We start from the raw sequence: 10,007 nt of genomic DNA on the forward strand, positions 1-10,007 counted from the left end.
TTATTCAACATGTTACTGAACCCACGCATGAGCGGGGTCATATTTTAGACCTTGTTTTATCGTGTAATCTGACCATCTCAAATGTCCAAGTGTGTGGTACTGTTCTATCTGATCATATGCCTGTCTTATTCGATTTTCTATTACCCTGTAATATTTTAAAACCATGTGTTCCTATTCGTCACTGTCGTATGCTCAAACCCTCCACTCCTGTCCATTTTAGCTCAGTTTTCACGAGCACAGCTCAACCTGTAATTTCAGAGGGTCAGCAGAACACTGAGCAATTAACATCTGCCTTCTTGTCCGCCTGTACCAGCGCCCTTGATTCCGTGGCGCCCTTAAAAGTCATGCGCCCCCGACTTAAGGCTGAGCCTTGGCTCAATGACACCACTCGCGCCGCCAGACGAGAATGTCGAAAGGCGGAGCGCAGGTGGAAAAGTGACAAGCTCCAAGCATCATATGACACCCTCAAAACCTGTTGGAAAATGTACCAAATTACCGTCAAGGCTGAAAAAACCAAATATTTCTCTGATATTATTTCAACTAATGCTGATAAACCACGAGTATTATTTAAAACCATTGAAGTATTGTTAAATCCTCCCTTATCTACATGTTTGGAAGCCTCCCCGGAGGTATGCGAAAGTTTTCTCTCATTTTTCATAGATAAAATAGCCTCTATCAGAGCCCTCTTTCCACCCCCTGTTCTCGACCCCCCGACGTCTGTTAATACGTCGGTTAATACTCACGCTCCTGTTTTTAATCATTTTGAACCTGTGTCGCTCTTAGCTCTCAGTGACATTGTTGCAAAAATTAAACCCTCGTCCTGCCCGTTAGATGCCATCCCCACCCGCTTATTCAAGGAGGTCTGGGGGACTATTGGACCTTCAGTCCATAACATAATAAACAGCAGTCTTACAACAGGAGTTGTACCAGCACATTTTAAAGTAGCAGTTGTGGAACCCCTAATCAAAAAAGCCAACCTGGACACCTCTGTTCTATCCAACTACCGACCCATTTCTAAGCTTCCATTTATTTCAAAACTTTTAGAAAAAACAGCACTTTTACAGTTACAGACTTTTTTAAATGAGCACAACATCCTTGAAACTTTTCAATCTGGTTTTAAAGCTTTCCATAGCACCGAGTCGGCACTGCTCAAAGTTTTTAATGATCTTTTCATTTCCACAGATAATGGTGACACTGTAATTCTTTTACTCTTAGATTTAACTGCTGCTTTTGACACATTAGATTATAATATTTTAATATCACGCCTGGAGCACAGTGTAGGTATCAGGGATACCGCCCTAGACTGGTTCAAATCATACCTATGCAATAGATCCTTCTCAGTTAAATTTGGTCATCATACATCTTCTTCCGCCCCCCTGTCATCTGGAGTACCCCAAGGTTCAATTATTGGCCCCATCCTGTTTTCGCTATATCTTCTCCCCCTAGGACTCATCTTAAAAAAACACGGAATCTCCTATCACCTTTACGCAGATGACTCCCAAATATACATGCCCCTAAATAGAGATAGCAACAGCCCCCTATCCCCTCTCCTTGACTGTTTAAAAGATATTAAAGCCTGGATGGCCCTAAATTTCTTAAATATAAATGAAAGCAAAACTGAGGTGATAATGTTCGGACCAAGTGTCATCAACACTCCTCCCTTAGACCTAGGCCCACTTCAACCCTTTGTGGTTCCCATGGTCTCCAATTTAGGAGTTAAAATAGATAATGCTTTTAAACTTGATAAACAAATAAATGCTGTGGTCAGATCTAGTTTTTATCATTTAAGGCTTTTATCACAAATCAAATCAGTTTTATCTTTTAAGGACCTAGAGCGAGTGATACATGCTTTTATTACAACTCGCCTTGACTATTGTAATGCCCTCTATGCCGGCATCACCCAAGCCTCCCTCTCCCGCCTTCAACTTGTTCAAAATGCTGCCGCACGTCTTTTAACAGGAACCCGGAAATATGAACACATCACTCCCATTTTAGCTGCACTCCATTGGCTCCCAGTACGTTTTAGAATCCATTTTAAGATTTTATTGTTTGTTTTTAAATCTTTAAATGGATCAGCGCCAGTTTATGTCTCCGATCTCCTAAAACCCTATGCTCCCTCTAGGTCACTGAGGTCAGCAGATCAAATGCTCCTTGTCATCCCCAAGGCAAGGTGTGTGAGAAGAGGGCACCGAGCCTTCTCAGTAATTGCTCCGAAACTGTGGAACCAGCTTCCTAGCCACGTCAGGCTGGCTCCAACACTACCTGTTTTTAAAACACATCTTAAAACTCATTTCTATTCCCTGGCTTTTAAACCGTGAATAATGTGTACTCTTGATTGTTTGATTTTATTATTATGTTTTTATTACTGTATTGTATTGTATTATGTTTTGCTTTGCCTAATTGTACAGCACTTTGGTCAACTTTGTTGTTTTAAACGTGCTCTATAAATAAAATTGGATTGGATTGGATTGGATTTATTGGGTCGTCCACTCACAGTTAACAGTCTTTGTATTGAGTTGTGCTTGAAATGTACTGTCATTCTGCAAACTGTCAATAAATATTTCAATCAATAAATTAAGTAATGCAGATGTTTAACCAAAATTTACTCTTGGGAGCATCAAATTACATTAATGTGGTTTCATAATGCTCTCAAGAGTTAACGATAAGGGTTAAATATCTAATAAGTGTCCAATTTGGTTAACAACTCTCCTGTTTGAAAACCACTATAATACAATTCCTATGCTCCATATTACGCTGTACCATGGCTCCCCCTACTGACAGTTTATGCTACGTGCACGCTCCGGCAGCAGCGCTAATGCGCATGTCCACAACAGTATGTGTGTTCCCCGACTGTTGTTGACATTTTATTAATGAAACTAAAAGGACTGTTGACACTTTAATGATAATAAAAGGTTGACGTTTGAAAACATTGTCGTCGTAAAGCAGCAGGAGGACGTTTGTTAGCAGCTCAACCACTGAAACACAGTAGGTAAGATGATGAACTGATTCACGTTGTGTTTTGCATCTATTTATCTTTGATATTAGCTCATCTTGTAAGATGGAACATATGAGTTATTATATTTACTATTATATCTGCTTGTTTGATATAATAACTGTGATCATCACAACCAGTAGTTAATACTTGATGCAGCAGCAGTATTAATAATATATGCATTGTTTGGTTGCAACTTGTTGATGCCATTATTAATTTAACCATAACGTTACGTTGTAGAATTTTAATGGAGAGAGAGAGGGGGGAGCGAGAGAGGGGGAGAAAGAGAGAGGGGGGGAGGGAGGGAGAGAGAGAGAGAGAGAGAGAGAGGGGGGGGAGATATGGGGAGAGAGAGAGAGAGGGAGAGAGAGATGGCCAGCAACAACTGTTTTTTCATGAATGATGGATATAATGATATTTCAGACTCATTTACCATATTGTGTGTTTACGCGTGCGTGCATGCAGCATCTCTGTCCGATGGAGATGCACACAGCATGTCAGGATGCTGTTATCATTCAGGTTGCTGAATGATGACTAAAACATTATGTTCTGTTGGTGATTTCCACAGAGCAACACAGGAGGAGATCTCACGCCATCAGGAGAGATGGCCTCCAAAAGATATTTCGCACGGTCAGAGGAGCAGCGGCAGATGGACCAGGGACATGGACTGTTTGATGCAATGTTTCAACCCGTAGTAAAGTTGTACAGGATGGGTATGTACCGTTTAATTTACAGCTAGTTAAATATGTGCTCCCCTGTAACTGTCCTGTTGTACCTTGGATGCACAAGTGCTGAAATCTTTGCCCCTGCAAACAAAAACAAAAAAAATGACAGGGCTGCCAAAGTCTCACCCTTTGAGAGTAAGAGTCACGCAATTTAATCACCCACCACAACACACGTGCCATTTCACATGCTTATTTTCCACTCTCAGAGTCTCACTAGTCACTAGTACTACATTATAATATTTTCCAGGGACATGGTGAGCCCTCCCTATGCTGCCTCTGATTTACTGGCGAGTTAACCAATCCAACGAAAGGAACCAGCCGCACCACGTATACAAACCAATCAGAAGCCTGCAATGACACTGTAAAAAATGTATTTAGTCATAATAGTTGAGTCACAAACTAAGGTTCTGTGACCATCCTCTGGGAACAATGTTTTGATGATTGGTTTGACCTCTGTGGAACCTTTTCGCCCCCAGGTCCCTCGCAAAAATCCTGGCATTTTTTCTCATTTTTCATTGTTTTCCTCTATGCGTTCCTTTTAAACTGACTGTGTATTGTGGAAAGCAGTCCAGACAGCTTGTGGCGATAGACTGCAATAGCAGTATAATATAAATAAATAAGTATTTATTTAATTTATTTAATTTATTTATTTAATTTATTTAATTTATTTAATTTATTTAATTTATTTAATTTATTTAATTTATTTAATTTATTTAATTTATTTAATTTGTATTTAAACAAAAGATAAAAAAGTTAAAGCAAAATACATCAAGCAGAGCTAAAAAGCAGCGTGAGACATGGATAGTAAAGTAACCCGTGGCTCCCGACATGCATGGCAGGTAAAAACTAACCCGCACACCAACCCCACTCCTTATACTTCCGTCTATTTTTCTCTCGTTTCTACTTCTCATATATCCCTGCTGGCTATTACTACTATTTACCCTATTGAAATAAATGTATAGAAAAAGGCGTCAAAGTTCCAAGTGGGAGGGTGGGGGGTCGTTACTCGTCCTGTCTCTTGTTCCGTTTCGTTTAGTCTAATTTTTGTTTTGTCTCAGTGTCAGTTTTGTGACCAAACCAACTTAAAAACAACTCTGTCCATGTACTACCAGAACTGTCCTGTTCCCTGTCTGTTCTCTGTATTTGTATGTAAAAATAGAAAAAGAAGCATGACATATGTACTACATTACTTCCTGTCTATAACCCTATTCTATGCTCAATAAAAAACTCTAAAATTGAAAAAAAAACTAACCCGTGGCTTCCTGTGAGGTTAGATTTAGGGTTTGGGTTTTGGGTAGGGTGTCAGACTAATGCCTGTCGGACTGTTAGTACGTCGGACCCAACACATGCACCCACATAAACCCTGGTTTAGAATTTGGGAAACTGCCCATCATAATAGATATTTAAATAGATAATCTAATTAATTATTACACTAGACATTATTACAAAACAAATTAAGTAAGTAAGTAGAAGAATCAATCTTATCCATTCAGAAAACACAATTATTTTCTCTCTGCTGATGTTACGTCCCCTCTCCTCCTAGATTTCACAGACCTCCCTGTGTGTAAGGAGAAGGTTTCCCCTGAACAGCAGTGGAGGAGCCTCAGTCTGGTCCAGGTGAAACTAGAACCTCCACAGATTAAAGATGAACAGCCGGAGAGGAGCCCGAGTCTGGTCCAGGTGAAACTAGAACCTCCACAGATTAAAGAAGAACAGGAGATGCTATTTCAAAGACCAGCGGAGGGTGATGGGTCAATGTTGACATTAGTAGCTGTAAAAATTGAAGATGATGAAAACAGAAAGTCCCCTCTTGCCAGCACCTCAACTGAACACACGGTTGTTTGTAAAGAGGAAGTTTCTCCTGAAAAGGAGAGGAGCCCCAGTCTGCTCCAGGAGGAAACGGAACCTTTGCACATTATAGAGGAACAGGAGGAGCTACTTCAAAGACAAGAGGAGCCTGGTGGGTCAATGTTTACAATACTTGCAGTGAAAAGTGAAGTTGATGGAGACATATCTTCACACTGCTCTGAAGTTGAAGTTAAACTTGAATCTGACACTGACGTCACTGAAGACAGTGATGATTGGGAGGAGACAAGTGGAGGTGACAAGAGTTTCAGTATGTCAAGTACTCTGAAGACACACCAGCGTATCCACACTGGAGAAAAACCTTTTAATTGTAAACATTGTGACAAGAGTTTCAGAGTGTCAGGTAATCTGAAGACACATCAGCGTCTCCACACTGGAGAAAAACCTTTTCAGTGTAAACATTGTGAAAAGAGTTTCGCTCGTTCAAATACTCTGAAGACACACCAGCGTATCCACACTGGAGAAAAACCATTTAATTGTAAACATTGTGACAAGAGTTTCAGTCTGTCAGGTAATCTGTTGACACACCAGCGTATCCACACTGGAGAAAAACCTTTTAATTGTAAACATTGTGACAAGAGTTTCGTTAAGTCAAGTCAAAGGAACCAACACCAGCATATCCACACTGGAGAAAAACCTTTTAATTGTAAACATTGTGACAAGAGTTTCAGTCTGTCAAGTAATCTGAAGTCACATCAGCGTATCCACACTGGAGAAAAACCTTTTCAGTGTAAACATTGTGAAAAGAGTTTCCCACGTTCAAGTACTCTGAAGACACACCAGCGTATCCACACTGCAGAAAAACCTTTTAATTGTAAACATTGCGAAAAGAGTTTCAGTCTGTCAGGTAATCTGAAGACACACCAGCGTATCCACACTGGAGAAAAACCTTTTAATTGTAAACATTGTGAAAAGAGTTTCAGTGTGTCAAGTACTCTGAAGACACACCAGCGTATCCACACAGGAGAAAAACCTTTTAAATGTAAACATTGTGACAAGAGTTTCATTAATTCAAGTCAACGGAACCAACACCAGCGTATTCACACTGGAGAAAAACCTTTCCACTGTCAACATTGTGACAAGAGTTTCACTCAGTCAGGTACCCTGAAGTCACATCAGCGTCTCCACATTGGAGAAAAACCTTTTCAGTGTAAACATTGTGAAAAGAGTTTCACACGTTCAACTACTCTGAAGACACACCAGCGTATCCACACTGGAGAAAAGCTCCGGTCACAATGTTAACAGTGTGGCACGAGTCAGTTACTGGACTTACTTGACTTATTCCTGTAGGCTCTTAGGTGAAGCATAATCTGATCTTCTCCAGGTATGTTTTGGCCTCCCAACTTTTCTTTTGCCCTGTGGATTCCAGTCCAGTGCTTGCCTAGTGATGTTGTCAGTGGGTTTTCGGAGGGTATGTCCAATCCACGCCCACTTTCTCTTCTTCACATCCTGGCTGATGGAGTTTTGGTTGGTTTTCTCCCAACAGGCTGGCATTTTTTATTTTATCGGGCCACCTGATGTTCAGAATGCGTCTTAGGCATCTGATGACAAATGTCTGGAGTTTGTTGGTGTTAGTATTTGTCACTCTCCATGTCTTTGATCCAAAGAGGAGAACTGACTTGACGCTGGTGTTGAATATTCTGGTCTTATTACGGAGGGACAGTGCCTTGGAGTTCCAGATGGGTCAAAGCGTGGTGAAAACGTGTCTGGCCTTTTGATGTCATCATCTGATCCACCATCCTTGCCCAGTATGCTCCGGAGATATGTCAAGGGTCAGTTAACTCGGAGATAATTTTTTCTATTATTATTATTACAATTATTATTGTGTTTTACATTTAAACTCCACTGGGAGTCTGGAGCACTCTGGTGGAGCTGTTGCGCCCGCAACCTGACTACTGATATGCGGTTAAAGATGAATGGATGGATGGGTTTTTAACTATTATCCTTTGAAATCCCGGGAACAAAATATTTTGAGATGGGGGTCTGCGATCAAAAAGATACAATCATGTTAGGGTACATAACTTATTGAGAAACACTGCAAAACAAGTTTTTCAGAAAAATATTAGGATTTAGAAGACATTTGTAGAATGGGCACCATCAGGTCTTAATGGGTTAATTTTGTGTTGCCAAGCTGTGTCTCCCGACCCTCAGTCCACTGCTTCTTCTGATTGGTGACGGAAAGCGATGACATCACATGACCTCTGGGCCAAGGAAGCGTAGAGAAGGAATGGACATGGTCACGTGACTGGGCTGCGCCATTACATTTTCATGGATGCTTTCATGGGAGTCAAACTACACCCGGAAGTTCGCCAGAATACACTGGAGTCAATGAGAGCTCAGTGACCAGCTCATGAACAAACACTATGTCTGAAAGACTGAGACCTGTAACACATTATTGTCTGCTGTGTTGCTTTTCGATGTGTACACTGTGTAATTATATAGAGGCATGGTATCTAAAGAGCACAAAGTACCTTTCTGAATGTGCCAAGTATCGCGAGACTTCCCACCGTCTCCTGTCTGGCAGCCAAATATTGCGATACCTCCGAGCCAGAGACGATACCTGCTGCTGTTTAGATCCTCAAATAAAATGATATACTGTGCACATCGAAAAGCAAGTGATTAGAAAACGACCTGTAATATGTCTTCTTTTATACTCCTGAACCGATTATATGACAAAGGTCTCAATTGTTCATAAATAATGTTTGTTATGTGCTGGTCCAGCCGGCTCCATTCACTGCCATGTATTCATTGAACTTCCGGTGTGAGTTTTGGCTCCCATGAAAGTGTCCATGAAAGTGTCATGGTGCAGCCCAGTCACGTGACCATTTCCTTTCCTTAAGCTTCCTTGCTCTTGGCTGGTCACTCACCAGGTCAGAGGTCATGACCTCTGGGCTGGTCAGTGATGCATCCCAAAACGCAGGTTATTGATCATGGACCCAGCCGTGGACCTTGCTGGGGGTCCCATGGACACACTACTGTACTCGGCACTGTACTGTAATTTGGTGCTATTTACTTTACTTTTAGTTGGCATATACTTTTTTTAGAATTTGTGTTTATTTCTTTCAGATCCATTTTCTAAATGAATATAACCATAACCAATCATATGGGAGTTAAATGCTGCAATTTAAATGACAAAATATGATTCCTGCAGGTTTGTCCATATGTGTTCACATATAATGTCCATGGGCAGAGAAACACTGTGTTTACTTTATATCCATAATAAATGTTTCCCTTAAAAACGGCTCTATTTGTGTTTCACACAGATTTCATGTCTTTGCTAAATAGTTACTGTATCTTAAATAATTGAATTGCATCGTGTCGCCATAATGAGATTCGCTGGGGTAAGAATAAAGGGAATATTGGTGTAATGCAGTGGTTTTCAACCCTTTTCATACCAATGCTGATTCAATATTTTATTCTGCATCTGAGCCATGGACCACCATTTGATGACATTTAGCCTCGAGTCAGACCCAAAACTTTGTTGTTATCCTTGGATAAGATTTTGACCACAATTCCATCCTGTTGCAATGAAAATTCTTCTACATTCTCTAATTGTGCAGACTTTTCCCCCTCACTGTAGGCCTGTATGTTTATTTTATTTCATTACACTTGTTTACAACAGGGTCCACCATGTTCAATTCATCAAAACATTTAGAGACGTACAAATAGACACTTCTATATAGTTAAAGAACAGAACATGAATTCATCATAAAGGAAGCAAAAAGGGAAAATAAACATATACAGTGAGGGGAAAAAGGGGTGGGGGGGAATTCAGATTTTACGGGGGCCAGTTTCGAATTGCAGCCGTCCGTAGGTGCCCTTTGAGAGCGGTTTTGAAGGAGTCAAGGGATTCACATGTCTTAATGACTGTTGTTAGGGCGTTCCACATTTTTGTGGCATAGGAGCGAAAATAATTTAGTCCCTTGTTTGTGTCGAATCTGGGTTGTACATGGTTTGTTGCACTCCCTCTGGTGTTGTGGGTGTGGACTTCGTTTACATTAAGGAAGTATTTAGACAGGTACATGGGTATCTTGGTGCTGTATCGAATCTTGTGGACCAGACCCATTGCAAGATGCTGTACTCTGTCGTCGACCCTAAGCCATCCCAGCCTGTCAAAGTGGGCAGGGGTGAGGTGGGTTCGGGGGGTGAGGCCAAGTAGGATCCTGACCAGTTTGTTTTGGGAGGTCTGGAGCCTTGTTTTAAGGGCCTTTGAGGTGCTGTGCAGGTACCAAGAGGTGCATGCATAGTCAAAGAAACCTTGTACGAGGGCTCCTGTTAAGGTCTTCAAGGTGATTTTGTTGACCAGTGAGGAGATCCTGTAAAGGAATCTTGTTCTTTGATTTACTTTTTTGATTACGTTGGTGGCCATTTTATGGAACCTAGGTAGGTAATTTCATCTTTTCGTGTGATAATATTGTCACCCA

The sequence above is a fragment of the Protomyctophum bolini genome (assembly GCF_963924005.1).
Source record: "Protomyctophum bolini genome assembly, chromosome: 4".
NCBI classification, from domain to species: domain Eukaryota; kingdom Metazoa; phylum Chordata; class Actinopteri; order Myctophiformes; family Myctophidae; genus Protomyctophum; species Protomyctophum bolini.